The sequence below is a fragment of the Sphaerodactylus townsendi genome, linkage group LG04, assembly GCF_021028975.2.
Source record: "Sphaerodactylus townsendi isolate TG3544 linkage group LG04, MPM_Stown_v2.3, whole genome shotgun sequence".
Lineage (NCBI taxonomy): Eukaryota > Metazoa > Chordata > Lepidosauria > Squamata > Sphaerodactylidae > Sphaerodactylus > Sphaerodactylus townsendi.
The window spans coordinates 9,088,446-9,101,797 of record NC_059428.1 but is presented as its reverse complement, the minus strand read 5'-3'; the positions used below and the strand labels follow the sequence as shown (position 1 = coordinate 9,101,797).

The 13,352-nt window shown below is 47.3% G+C and overlaps 1 long non-coding RNA gene across 1 annotated transcript; it reads right to left on the bottom strand.

Moving 5' to 3' along the window:
• On the bottom strand, nucleotides 1-13,092 carry LOC125431805. Its single transcript, XR_007244341.1, has 3 exons — nucleotides 13,054-13,092; nucleotides 12,410-12,450; nucleotides 1-51 (listed from the first exon to the last, which is right to left on the bottom strand). It is a non-coding gene; the product is annotated as an uncharacterized LOC125431805 (long non-coding RNA).
• Between the last annotated feature and the right edge of the window lie 260 nt (nucleotides 13,093-13,352).

Here is a 13,352-nt window from a genome sequence, read left to right as displayed (position 1 = left end):
TTCAATGGGTTCAGACTGAAGAAGAAGAGTTTGGATTTATACCCCACTTTTCTCAACTGTAGTCTCAACGAGCGGTTACAAACTGCTTCCCTTCCTCTCCACACAACAGGCACCTTGTGAGGCAGGTGGGGCTGAGAGAGTTCATATGGAGCTGTGATTAGTCCGAGGTCGCCCAGCAGGCTTCATGTGGAGGAGCAAGAATCGAACCCAGTTCACGAGATAAGAGTCTGACACTCATGTGTAGGAGCAGGGAAACAAATCAGGCTCACCAAATTAAGAGTCCACCACTCTTAACCACTACTCCACATAAACTGCTCTGTTGGTTACTCTCATTGAACATTTCATACTACTTGACAAAGAGTATCGGTTTATCTGTTTAGACAACTTGTATGCCGTTATGCTCTGTCTGCTCCGCCAGTGGTTCTCTGGGCATACCAGAGTCTTCACTTACCCTTGCGACCTTAGATCCTTTAACTGGAGACCGAACCTGAGACATTTGGCAGGCAAAGCGTGCGGGTTTTTTTTGCAACTGAGTTATAGTTGCTTCCTCGTAACATAACAGTAAACATCTTGTTTTTCATTTAAGTGCTCTTCAAAAGCATCCCAGACCTTTTACATCTCGTTGATCTTCTTGGATCAGCCTGGTGACAGAGATGAGAACAGTCACTGGAAGACGAGAGTCACTGGAAAAGACAATAATGCCAGGACAGGTCCGAGGCAGCGGGAAAAGAGGAAGACCCTTTAGTTTGGAAGACTCTTTAGTTTGGAGAGGAGACGGCTGAGGGGGGATATGATTGAAGTCTATAAAATGATGCATGGGGTAGAAAATGCTGACAGAGAGACATTTCTCTCTCTTTCCCACAATACTGGAACCAGGGGGCATCCATTGAAAATGCTGGGGGGAAGAATTAGGACTAATAAAAGGAAACACTTCTTGACGCAACGTGTGATTGGTGTTTGGAAGATGCTGCCACAGGAGGTGGTGTTATGAGAAAAAATTGGAGTTGTGAGAAATCCATAAGTAATTATTATAAAAGTAATATTATAAGGTAGCAAACAGAAAAAGGGAACTTGCTTTAAAAACACGGTTGCAGAAGTATTTGTAATAAGCTTGCTGAAAACTACCAACTGTAACAGGAAAACGCGCTTAACCGCAAAGAAAGGAGAAGTTAGGACAGGAGGCCTTCTGGGAACAGGGGGACTTTACAGGAAAGTGTAAGACATTGTTTTGCTGAAATTGCTAGAATAACATATTATTCAAAGAAAGCAGAAGTTACTTACGAGAAATAACTGCCGAAAACAAGCTTGGGGCTTTCCAGGGTGGGGGCTATGTGCGCAAAAGATTTGTAATACCTTGACCTTAAATATGAGCTGAGTTGCATCTCAGACCTCAGATTGACTGGGCTTTCGGGTCCTGTTGATCTCCTTCTGCAGAAGTGACCAATAAATGCTACCTGCTGTTACTTGATCGTATGTGAGTATTATTGAAAGGGAATACTTGAATTATTCTCATAACAGTGGTGATGGCCACTAACCTGGATAGCTTCAAAAGGGGCTTGGACAGATTTATGGAGGAGAAGTCGATTTATGGCTACCAATCTTGATCCTCTTTGATATGAGATTGCAAATGCCTTAGCAGACCAGGTGCTCAGGAGCAGCAGCAGCAGCAGAAGGCCATTGCTTTCACCTCCTGCACGTGAGCTCCCAAAGGCACCTGATGGGCCACTGCGAGTAGCAGAGAGTTGGACTAGATGGACTCTGGTCTGATCCAGCAGGCTAGTTCTTATGTTCTTAAACCCAACATGAGATCGATCTAGTCCATAAAGGAAGCCAAGGCCCTCAGTTTGCAAGACCCGCGCAAGCCTGTTAACATGAGGATATTTTGGTGGATGTTGATGCATAGGGTCGGAAGCAACCTTCTTCTTGTTGTTGTTCTTGGGCTGTATTCCCCTTGAGAGGGGTTAGCACTGACATTTTATTTGGCAAATAGCTCAATTTTGGGCATTTTCAGGGGTAAGGTTGACAGCACGCATGTCTTCAGCAATGTTGTCCATCCACCGTTTCTTTGGTCTTCCACGTGGGCGGTGGCCTCCAGGGTCAAAGTTTAGGTCCATTTTTGCAACAGAAGTCTCCTCCATGGTACCACCGGAGCCATGCTTCCCTCATTTTCTTTGTTATTGGTGTAATTCCAAGTCTTTGCTGTATGTCTTCGTCGGAAGTAACCTGACGGCACTTAACACACACACATAATTGATTATGCTCCAGGAAGCCCACAACCTTTCACCTGGGAGATAATCACTGAATCTGGGTTCTCTAATCCTTTTGACCCCGCTGGCACCCTTGGGATTTTGCCAATGGGTGGCAGCAGTGGTGGGATCCAAAAATTTTAATAACAGGTTCCGATGGTGGTGGGATTCAAACAGTGGCGGCGGCGCACACACGCACCTCCAGTCCCTATTGGGCAGGGAGGTTGCTTCAGTAACCCCTTCTCGGCACTCAGAAAAAAATTAGTAACCACTTCTAGAGAAGTGGTGAGAACTGGTTGGATCCCACCTCTGGGTGGCAGCTCCAACTACAACATGGCTGCCATGCGAGGTGGAGCCAGCCACAGAATATCAAGGGGTGAGGCATAACTCTAATAGTAACTCTTCAACATTTAGAGCGGAAGCTCTGTAACAGGGTGCCTTTTAAAACGAACGTTTGTTTAGAAATATTTTGCAGACACACAGCTTACCTTTGGTATCACACTGACGGTCCTCATGCTGTGGTGGCAGCGGCGGCAGAAGCAACCTTTAAAAAAATCTGCAGAGCCAATCTGATCTCCAATGGCCAATCAGAAGTGCTGCTGGGGAAAAAGCCGCACTCATTTCCGAAAGACATTGATTTGGCACAAAGAAAGGTGTCAGTGGGCACCACAATGCCCAGGACCCCTGCCTTAAGTGCTCCCCCATACTCTAGAACAGGGATCTTCAAACTATGGCCCTCCAGATGCTCATAGACTACAATTCCCATGAGCATAAGAACATAAGAATAAGCCAGCTGGACCAGACCAGAGTCCATCTAGTCCAGCTCTCTGCTACTCGTAGTGGCCCACCAGGTGCCTTTGGGAGCTCACAGGCAGGATGTGAAAGCAATGGCCTGCTGCTGCTGCTGCTCCCAAGCACCTGGACTGTTAAGGCATTTGCAATCTCAGATCATGGAGGATCAAGATTGGTAGCCATAAATCGACTTCTCCTGTCCAAGCCCCTTTTAAAGCTATCCAGGTTAGTGGCCATCACCACCTCCTGTGGCAGCATCTTCCAAACACCAATCACACGTTGCGTGAAGAAGTGTTTCCTTTTATTAGTCCTAATTCTTCCCCCCCCAGCATTTTCAATGAATGCCCCCTGGTTCTAGTATTGTGAGAAAGAGAGAAAAATGTCTCTCTGTCAGCATTTTCTACCCCATGCATCATTTTATAGACTTCAATCATATCCCCCCTCAGACGTCTCCTCTCCAAACTAAAGAGTCCCAAACGCTGCAGCCTCTCCTCATAAGGAAGGTGCTCCAGTTCCTCAACCATCCTCGTTGCCCTTCTCTGCACTTTTTCTATCTCTTCAATATCTATATTGAATACCTACCACTTGGCCATGCTGGCAGGGACTGATGGGAATTGTAGTCTATGAACATCTGGAGGGCCATAGTTTGAAGACCCCTGCTCTAGAAACATCACTTTTGTGACATCAGCAGGTGTGATTCTAACCTGCACCCTCATTACAGATCTAGTCCAATCAATCCTGTTAAGGCCACTGTGCTTCACAGGCTGGGAAATGGAAGGTCAAGAATAAATTATGTAAACATACGCAGGGAAGCAATCACACAGTTGCATGATAGCACAGGACTCGAAGAAGTAAGCGACTAGAGAAGTGAAGGTTAAGGGGGGGACATGATAGCTATGTTTAAATATTTGAAGGGCTGCCATGTCGAAGAGGGAGCAGGCTTGTTTTCTGCTGCCTCAGAGACTAGGACAGTGGTGGCGAACCTTTGGCACTCCAGATGTTATGGACTACAATTCCCATCAGCCCCTGCAAGCATGGCAATTGGGCATGCTGGCAGGGGCTGATGGGAATTGTAGTCCATAACATCTGGAGTGCCAAAGGTTCGCCACCACGGGACTAGGACAAGGAGTAATGGATTCAAGCTGTAGGAAAAGAGATTCCACCTAAACATCAGGAAGAACTTCTCGACCACCAGGGCTGTTCAGCAGTGGAGTTCACTGCTTCAGAGAGTGGTGGAGTCTCCTTCCTTGGAGGTTTTTAAACGGAGGCTAGATGAACATATGTCGGGATTGCTTTGATTGGGTGTTCCTGCCTGGCAGGGGGTTCGACTTGATGGCCCTTCTGGTCTCTTGCAACTCTATGATTCTAAGAGAAAGAAAAGCAACAAACCTGCATATGCCAGGGCGGTCACAATAGCAGCCAGGGTGTTGGCTCTGACACGTAACTCTTGCGATCGCGTGTGCATCACAGCCAGCTGGCTCACAGCAGAGAGCACAAGCTCTGCAAGGAAGGCGGTGTGAAACACTGTTTGAATGTGCATGCTGCAGTCATCGGGCTGAGAGGGAGAACTGCAGGCGGCCAAGACGAGCGCGGCGAGAAAGGCTCCGAAAAACTGAGTCGCAATCGTCAGCAGGCCCAGACTCACCGAGAGTTCTTTGCGCAAGACATACGGCAGGACCCAGGCGGGGTTACAAGTGTTCTCATCCCCAGTCAGGTAGAAATGGAGGGCGTGGAAAGAATACATGTGGGTGAGGAAGAAGTGAGGCTTGGGTTCCGCATCCATCAGCCTGTGCAGCACACCGGAGCAGGCGCATAGCTGCCAAGTTGCCAGCAGCTCCATCAGGAAGAGCCGCAATTCCAGGTGATGGACGTGCTTGCGGATCTTGATCCTGCCCCAAGTTGCCAAAAGGATAATAACAGTCTCCAGCTGGAGCGGCAGCCAGGGGGAATCCGTTTGCATGTTTCAGTGCGACGGTGTCCAGATCATCTACTATTTTGCTCAGATCCAGAAGATCCTCTTGTGTTACTTGGCTTCTCTTGCCCAATTATCCTCCGCGCCACTGCCTTTTTTAAAAAAATGGAAATTAAAATCTCTCCTCTCTTGGCCGAAGCTGGGTCGAATCTTCGTTTGTGCTGTACCCAAGTCTCTATTGTTAGGGATCAAAAATCCTTTTTTAAATTAAGGCATTTAAGTATCACTGGAGGTAAAGGTTTTTCTCTATGCACCCCACTCCCACGAGGGCAGCCAGTTCCTGCTTTTTGCCAAGAAATCAAAGGCTATTTTATTCAGGTTCTTTCATAAAGGTGACCCGCTTTGTTTCTCTGCTTTTCACTGCTAGAGGCCAATCTCCTAACCTATCTTCTCCTTATCGTGGAGGCCACACTGCTCTGATAAATGGGGCAAAATATAGCTCTTCTCAAGGAGTCAAACTAAGGGAACTAAAGGCATCCCTGTTTTTTTTTTACCCACTTTTTGAAAAGCCCCCTCCAATTTTTTTAGTTGGGGCAGATAAGAGTATCCCTTAAGAACACTCTTGCCTTATAAAACAGGTTAAATCTTCTAACTTTTATAAGTAGGGCCAACTCACTTTTATAAGTAGGGCCAACTTTTATTATTACAATTTCTAACATCCACCAGTTTCTTCTGGGATGGGATTATTGAGGAGGGCTGAGCTTCCTCTTACCAACCAGGTTAGTTTCCCCTCACTCTCTTTTTTTAAGTAGCTCCAAACCACTTCTCACTCCAGCACTATCTATTATTGTGGCTTTTAATATCCACTTATTTATCAAAGATTCCTCTTTGCCAAGGAGTTTTGAAGACAAATAAAGGTACAATTTTAAATGGCTTTGTTTCTTGTCACAGAACCTCAGCACTCAAGCCCTTCCTTTTATCAGGGGTTGATTTTACTCTACTGTTGCCAGGGTGATACAAGCCCCCTTTGGAGAAGCCCCCTCCGCATTTCTTCAAAAGGGAAAATGGTTCCTTCCCATTTCTGACCACCCGTGTTCCCTCTTCAGATCTGAATCGCAAAAACTGGCAAGAGGGAAATGCGCAGGCGCAGTCGAGCCCTTCCTTGAGGTCCTCACGTTTTAAGTTTCCTCCCTCTTCAGGTCTGAATGATAAAAACTAGCGGGAAGGAAACGCGCAGGCGCCGTTGAGCCCCTATTTGCTGGCCTCTTAATTCCATCCCGTTCAGATCTGAATCACAAAAGCAGGCTGAGGGCAGTGCGCAGGCGCAAGCGAGCCCGTCCTTGCGCTGCTCGCTTTCTAAGTTCCCTTCCTCTTCAGGTCTGAATCACAAAAGCCGACAGGAGGGAAATGCGCAGGCGCAGTCGAGCCCTCCCTGGCTGACCTCACGTTTTTAAAACGCGGCGGTTGCCGTTTGAATTTTCTCGGGCCGCGCGCGCTTCGCCCGAAAGCGTTAGAGCCGGTCACGTGGCGCTGGGCATCGCCTCAGGGAACCAATCGAAATGCCTTCTGTTAGGCGGGCAAACGGCGAGACTCCCCCCCCCCCGCAAAGCTGTCGTGGGAGCGTCCGTTAAGGCATCAGTTGCATACTGGGGACCTCACCATTCAAAAGAAAGGGGGGAAGTAATTGTAGAGCGCTCATCCTTTAGGGCTGGCAACACGGTTGAGAGGGGGGGGGGGATCTTAATGTACACTGCGGAAGTGTGCTGTTCTAGCTTGGTAATAACGTCACTTGCTAAATCACATTTATTGTCTGTCATGGGGCAGGATATATTGGTAACCCCACAACACAGCTAAATCGGCCAATTCCTGCCTGTAATCTCCCAGGCAGCCATTTAGCAAAGGCTGTTTTTTTTAATTTCTGGATGGGAACATAAGAACATAAGAACAAGCCAGCTGGATCAGACCAGAGTCCATCTAGTCCAGCTCTCTGCTACTCGTAGTGGCCCACCAGGTGCCTTTGGGAGCTCACCTGCAGGAGGTGAAAGCAATGGCCTTCTGCTGCTGCTGCTCCCGATCACCTGGTCTGCTAAGGCATTTGCAATCTGAGATCAAGGAGGATCAAGATTGGTAGCCATAAATCAACTTCTCCTCCATCAATCTGTCCAAGCCCTTTTTAAAGCTATCCAGGTTAGTGGCCATCACCACCTCCAGTGGCAGCATATTCCAAACACCAATCACACGTGGCGTGAAGAAGTGTTTCCTTTTATTAGTCCTAATTCTTCCCCCCAGCATTTTCAGTGGATGCCCCCTGGTTCTAGTATTGTGAGAAGAGAGAAAAAATGTCTCTGTCAACATTTTCTACCCCATGCATCATTTTATAGACTTCAATCATATCCCCTCAGACGTCTCCTCTCCAAACTAAAGAGTCCCCGAGCGCTGCAGCAGCTCCTCATAGGGAAGGTGCTCCAGTCCCTCAATCATCCTTGTTGCCCTTCTCTGCACTTTTCTATCTCCTCAATATCCTTTTGAGATGCAAGCACCAGAACTGGACACAGTACTCAAGTGCGGTCGCACCACTGCTTATATATAAGGGGCATGACAATCTTTGCAGTTTTATTATCAATTCCTTTTCTAATGATCCCCAGCATAGAGGTTTGCCTTTTCACAGCTGCCATGCATTGAGTTGACATTCCCATGGAACTATCAACTAAGACTTAAATCCCTTTCCTGGTCTGTGACTGATAGCACTGACCCCTGTGATGCAGTATGTGAAGTTTGGATTTTTTTGCCCTATGTGCATACTCTTACATTTTGCTACATTGAACTGCATTTGCCATTTCTGAGCCCACTCACCTAATTTATCAAGGTCCGCTTTGGGCTCTTAAGCAATCCTTTGTGGTTCTCACCACCCTACATAATTTGGTATCATCTGCAAACTTGGCCACCACGCTACCCACCCCTACTTCCAGGTCATTTATGAATAAGTTAAAGAGCATTGGTCCCAATACGGATCCTTGGGGGACACCACTCCCTACATCTCTCCATTGTGAGAACTTCCCATTTATACCCACCCTTTGTTTCCTGTTCCTCAACCAGTTTGTAATCCATAGGAGGACTTCCCCTCTTATTCCTTCATTTGCTGAGTTTTCTCAACAGTCTCTGGTGAGGAACTTTGTCAAAAGCCTTTTGGAATTCCAAGTAAACAATGGCCACCCGTGCTCCCCATTCCTCATGGCTGTTCACACCCGCGAAGAACCGAAGTAAGTTTGTAAGACAGGATTTGCCTCTGCAAAAGCCATGCTGACTCTTTCTCAAGCAGGTCTTTGCTTTTCTACATGTTTTATAATTTTATCTTTAATGATAGATTCTACTAATTTGCCAGGAACGGATGTCAAACTGACTGGCCTGTAATTTCGGGTCCCCCCCTAGATCCTTTCTTAAAGATTGGTGTGACTTCAGGGATGGAGCCTGATTTCAGGGATAAGTTGCATATTAAAGTGAGAAGATCAGCTATTTCATGCTTGAGCTCTTTAAGAACTCTTGGGTGAATGCAATCTGGGCCAGGGATTTGGTAACATTTAGTTTATCAATGGCTGCCAGAACTTCTTCCTTGTCAATACCACTATCTTAAGCTAGTTCCTCGAGTTAAGCCTCTAAGAAGCTTGGTTCAGGTGCAGGAATGTTCCTAACCTCCTCTTGGGTGAAGACAGATGCAAAGAATTCATTCAGCTTCTCTGCAATCTCCCTGCCATCTTTTAGCACACCCTTTTGTTCCTTTGTCATCTAACGGGCCTACCGCTTCCCTTGCTGGCTTCCTGCTTTTGATGTACTTGAAGAACTGTTTGTTGCTGGTCTTGATGTTCATAGCCATGGATTTCCTCATAATCCTTTTTGCCTCCTTACAGCTAACTTAGCTTCTCTTTTCCATTTGTGTTCCCTCTCATATTCTTCATCAGCCAAACTGGACTTCCATTTTCTAAAAGACATTTTTCTTCTTTTTTTTTTCTGATAATTTCCTCAACCTCTCTTGTTAACCATGGTGGCTTTCTTTGGACTGGGTGCTGCGGCATAACCTGTGGAACACATTCCAGCTGAGCTTTTATTACTGTGTTTTTAAATAACCTCCAAGCATCCTGGACAGTTTTGACTCTCTTGATTTTCCCTTTCAGCTTCCTGCGCACTATCCCCCTCATCTTTGAGAAATTTCCCTTTCTGAAAGGCGGAATGTAACTACATTAGTAGTTGCCACTTGTTCGCATGCTGAGATACTGAATCTGACAGCATTGTGGTCGCTGTTCCCTATCGGCTCAACAACACTGACTTCCTGCACCAGGTCCTGGGTCCCACATAGAATTAGATCTAGGATCACCTCTCCCCTGGTTGGTTCCACAACCATCTGCTCTAAGCCACAGTCATTTAGCATATAAGGAAAATCCTCACCAGTTGCACTTCTGGATAAGGAAAATCCTCACCAGTTGCACTTCTGCCTTAGGGCTACCAGCTCCAGGCTGGGAGAATTCCTGGATATTCAAGGGATGGACCCAAAAGGAAATAAGTTCTCCTAGAACTTTACAGGTATCAAGCTACATGTCTCCAGATGTTATGGATCACTGTTCCCATCATTCCTGCCAGCATCATGCTGGTAGGGCATGATGGGAACTGTAATGATCCATAACATCTGAGGGTCATGAGTTTGACACCTATGTCCTAGAAAGCGGCTGCTTTAGAGGGTGGCATGTACGGCATTTTACTCTGTTGAGGTCCCCTCCCCTTCCCAGGCTCCCCTCCCCAAATATCCCCAAATAATTCTCTCTCTCTCTCTCTCTCTCTCTCTCTCTCTCTCTCTCTCGTGTGTGTGTTGTGCTCAGCACCTTAAGGCAGCTGCTGACTTTTACACTTGGTGAAGGTCATGCCTCCTTCCCCCCCATTGGAATGGAGGGAAGAAGAAGAAGAAGAAGAGGAGGAGGAGGAGGAGGAGGAGGAGGAGTTTGGATTTTCATCCCCTTTCTCCTGTAGGAGACTCAAAGGGTCGCCCACAATGATCTCCTTCCCTTCCCCTCTGGCTCAACACCCTGTGAAGTGAACAGGGCTGAGAGAGGGCTCCGAGAAGTTGGGACTAGCCCAAGGTCACCCAGCTGGCATGTGTTGGAGTGCACAAGCTAAGCTGGTTCACCAGGTAAGCCTCCACAGCTCAGGCGGCAGAACGGGGAATCAAACCCGATTCCTCCAGATTAGATACACGAGCTCTTAACCTCCTACACCACTGCTGCTCCTGTTTCCCTTTGGGAGCTGGCACCAAAGGGTGGTGTCCAGCTACATGGGGGTGGGGGAGCAGAGTGGTATAATGGAAGCTGATTTGGTGCTGGATTCTTAGTTCTGCCGATGTGTTAAGGCAAAAGCTAGATTATGGACCACCAAAAGTCCCAGAAATAAACCTTAATTGTTTGCCAGCGAGAGAAACGGGGCTCGTGCCCACTAGGTTTACTGTACTGAAACTGCCAATAGCAGGTCTTTTATACACTGAAACAAACAAGAATCAGGCTATTCCGAATCAGGTTATATATTGCTGTACCCTAAATTCATTAGTTCATGTACATTCCAGTTGTCCAGTTTTGGGAAGTTTTGCAGTCTTTTATTACACATGTCTGGAGATGTGACTGTCCCACTTAGCACTTACGGATTCCTTACAAGCAAAGATTACAGAAGCAAAAGTCTTAATGTATATATTCATCAAATATGATCCACAAACAGAGGTCTAAAACCCTAATCCTGATGCTGCTTTCAATAAAGGAAATCATCTGAGCCCAAAGTCTCATTATTGACCAGTACAGGAGCATGGCAGTCTGCCTCCACATGGGCCGAGAGAGTTCTGAGAGAACTGTGACTGGCCCACGGTTACCCTGAAGACCACATGAGGAAGAGGTGGGAGAAGTAGGGCCTATGTCAGTTTAGAGATTCTCCACTCTGCCAGCCAATTGGGGAACTGACAGCCGGCATTTCCCTAAAAAGACAAAATGAACATTAGCAGCCTGTACGATATTAATATAAGGAATACCGATATCACATTTTAGGGCTAAAAAAGAAACACATCCAGCAAACTTTATTCTTGGCTTGGATAAGGGAGCGACCTGGAAGTGGGACAGACGAAGCTTCTTGAAAGCCAGGAGCACCTCTCGCTTGAGAAAACAAGGGAACTCGAGGAGACTCCACTGCAAAGGCACTGTGGGCAGTGGTGGGATCCAAAAATTTTAGTAACAGGTTCCCATGGTGGTGGGATTCAAACTGTGGCATAGCGCTGGGCGGGGCACAACAGGGGCGTGGCCTGGCATTCCGGGGGCGGGGCATTCCTGGGCGGGGCTGTGGCAAGGACGCAGCCGCTGCGCCGGACCTTGGGTGGGAAATGAATGCACGCAGGCGCAGGCTGCCACGCACGCCGGTGCACCTCCTGCTAGACTGCTTCAAGTTCTGCGCGCTACTGCTGAGAGGAGGGGCGTAACTAAGGCAAAAATCATGCGGCAAAATCACCCATTAGTAACCCCCTCTCGGCACACACAAATAATGAGTAACCTACTCTCGGGAACCTGTGAGAACCTGCTGGATCCCACCTCTGTGGGGCGAGGAATGGCATGGGAAGCTGTCCGTGTATAAACGGCCTCTGAGCAGTGCCGGAGCTATGCAAGTTCTTTTCCACTTGAGGGCAGCAACGGTTCGATAATGTCTCGTGATTAAATGTTTGTCGGTCCCCATGCTAGCAGTGCTCTGTTCTTCCTTTCCTTTCTCCTTCAAAAGGTCTTTGGAATCAAAGAAGCGTGCAGTCAGGAAATGAATGTCACTCGCACGTTTGGAAAGTGTCAAAAGGCCCCTTAAGTGTCTTAGGCCCCTTCCGCACATGCAGAATAATGCACTCTCAATCCACTTTCAATGTACTTTGCAACTGGATTTTACTGCGCGGAATAGCAAAACCCACTTGCAAACAATTGTGAAAGTGGATTGAAAGTGCATTATTCTGCATGTGGTGAAGGGGTCACAAACTGCCCGGAAGGGGTTAAAACTGCCCATCAGTATGTTACTCTTGAGCCTTTTAAACATGACTATTCCTTTGCTTTTTGTCTTAAACCCAGTTATGCTTGGCTGGAAAAAAAAGTGAAAGTCTGAATGCCTCTGTCCCTGAAACATAGCATGCCGGGATAAAAGTATTTTGATTTCCCTTCCTACACTTTGATTTTTTTCAAACAGAGGAGGGGGGTTGGTTTGGATTCAGAATGGTGAAGTGCCAATCTTAGTGCCTGTAAAATGGATCCCCCTTATGGTTACCCCATAGAGTTTTCAAGACAAGTAAGGGGTAGCCTTTGCTTATTTCCCATCTGAAAATCCAACCCTGCTTAGCTTCCAAGATCTAACAAGATCAGGCTGTGGAGGAGGAGAAGAGGAGGAGTAGGAGTTTGGATTTATACCCCACCTTTCTCCCCTGTAAGGAGACTCAAGGTGGCTTACAAGCTCCTTTCCTTTCCTCTCCCCACTACAGACATCTTGTGAGGTAGTTGGGCCTGAGAGAGTTCAGAGAGAACTGTGACTGGCCCAAGGTCACCCTGCAGGAGTGCAGAAACACATCTGGTTCACCAGATAAGCCTCTGCCACTCAGGTGGGAGGAGTGGGGAATCAAACCCGGTTTTCCAGATTAGAATTACACTATCCCATTCTACACCCCCAAGGGGCCATTAACAGCAGCTTAATTGTAGGTATTAGCAGAAGGCCAGGGACTGGGGTAAGGTACCCAACTTCCAGGAGAGCACTGGAGTTCTCCCAGAGTTACAACTGATCACCAGACTGCACGGAGCAGCTCCACCAGGGAAAATTGGTACTTTGGAGGGTGGGGTGGATGACATTATATCATGTTGAGCTCCTCCCCACCCCCAAAGATCACTCTCCCCAGGCTCTACCCCAAAAATCTCCAGGAATTTCCCACAGTTGGCAACCATGAATGGGTGTGAGGGATGGGTGCAGAACCTAAATAATCCCATAAAAGAAGAGAAGAAGAAGAATTGTTTGGATTTATACCCGTGTTTCCTTCCTGTAAGGATATTCCAGGAGACTTACAAACACCTTTCCCTTCCTCTCCCCACGACAGACACCTTGTAAGGTCGGTGGGGCTGAGAGAGTTCAGAAAGAACTGTGAGTAGCTCAAGGACACCCAGCAGGCTTCATGTGCAGGAGTTAGGAAACAGATCCAGTTCACCAGGTTAGAGTCTGCTGCTCATGAGGAGGAATGGGGAATCGAACCCAGTTCAAGAGAACTGGGTTCGATTCCCCATTCCTCCTCATGAGCGGCAGACTCTAACCTGGTGAACTGGATTTGTTTCCTTACTCCTGCACATGAAGCCTGCTGGGTGTCCACTGCTCTT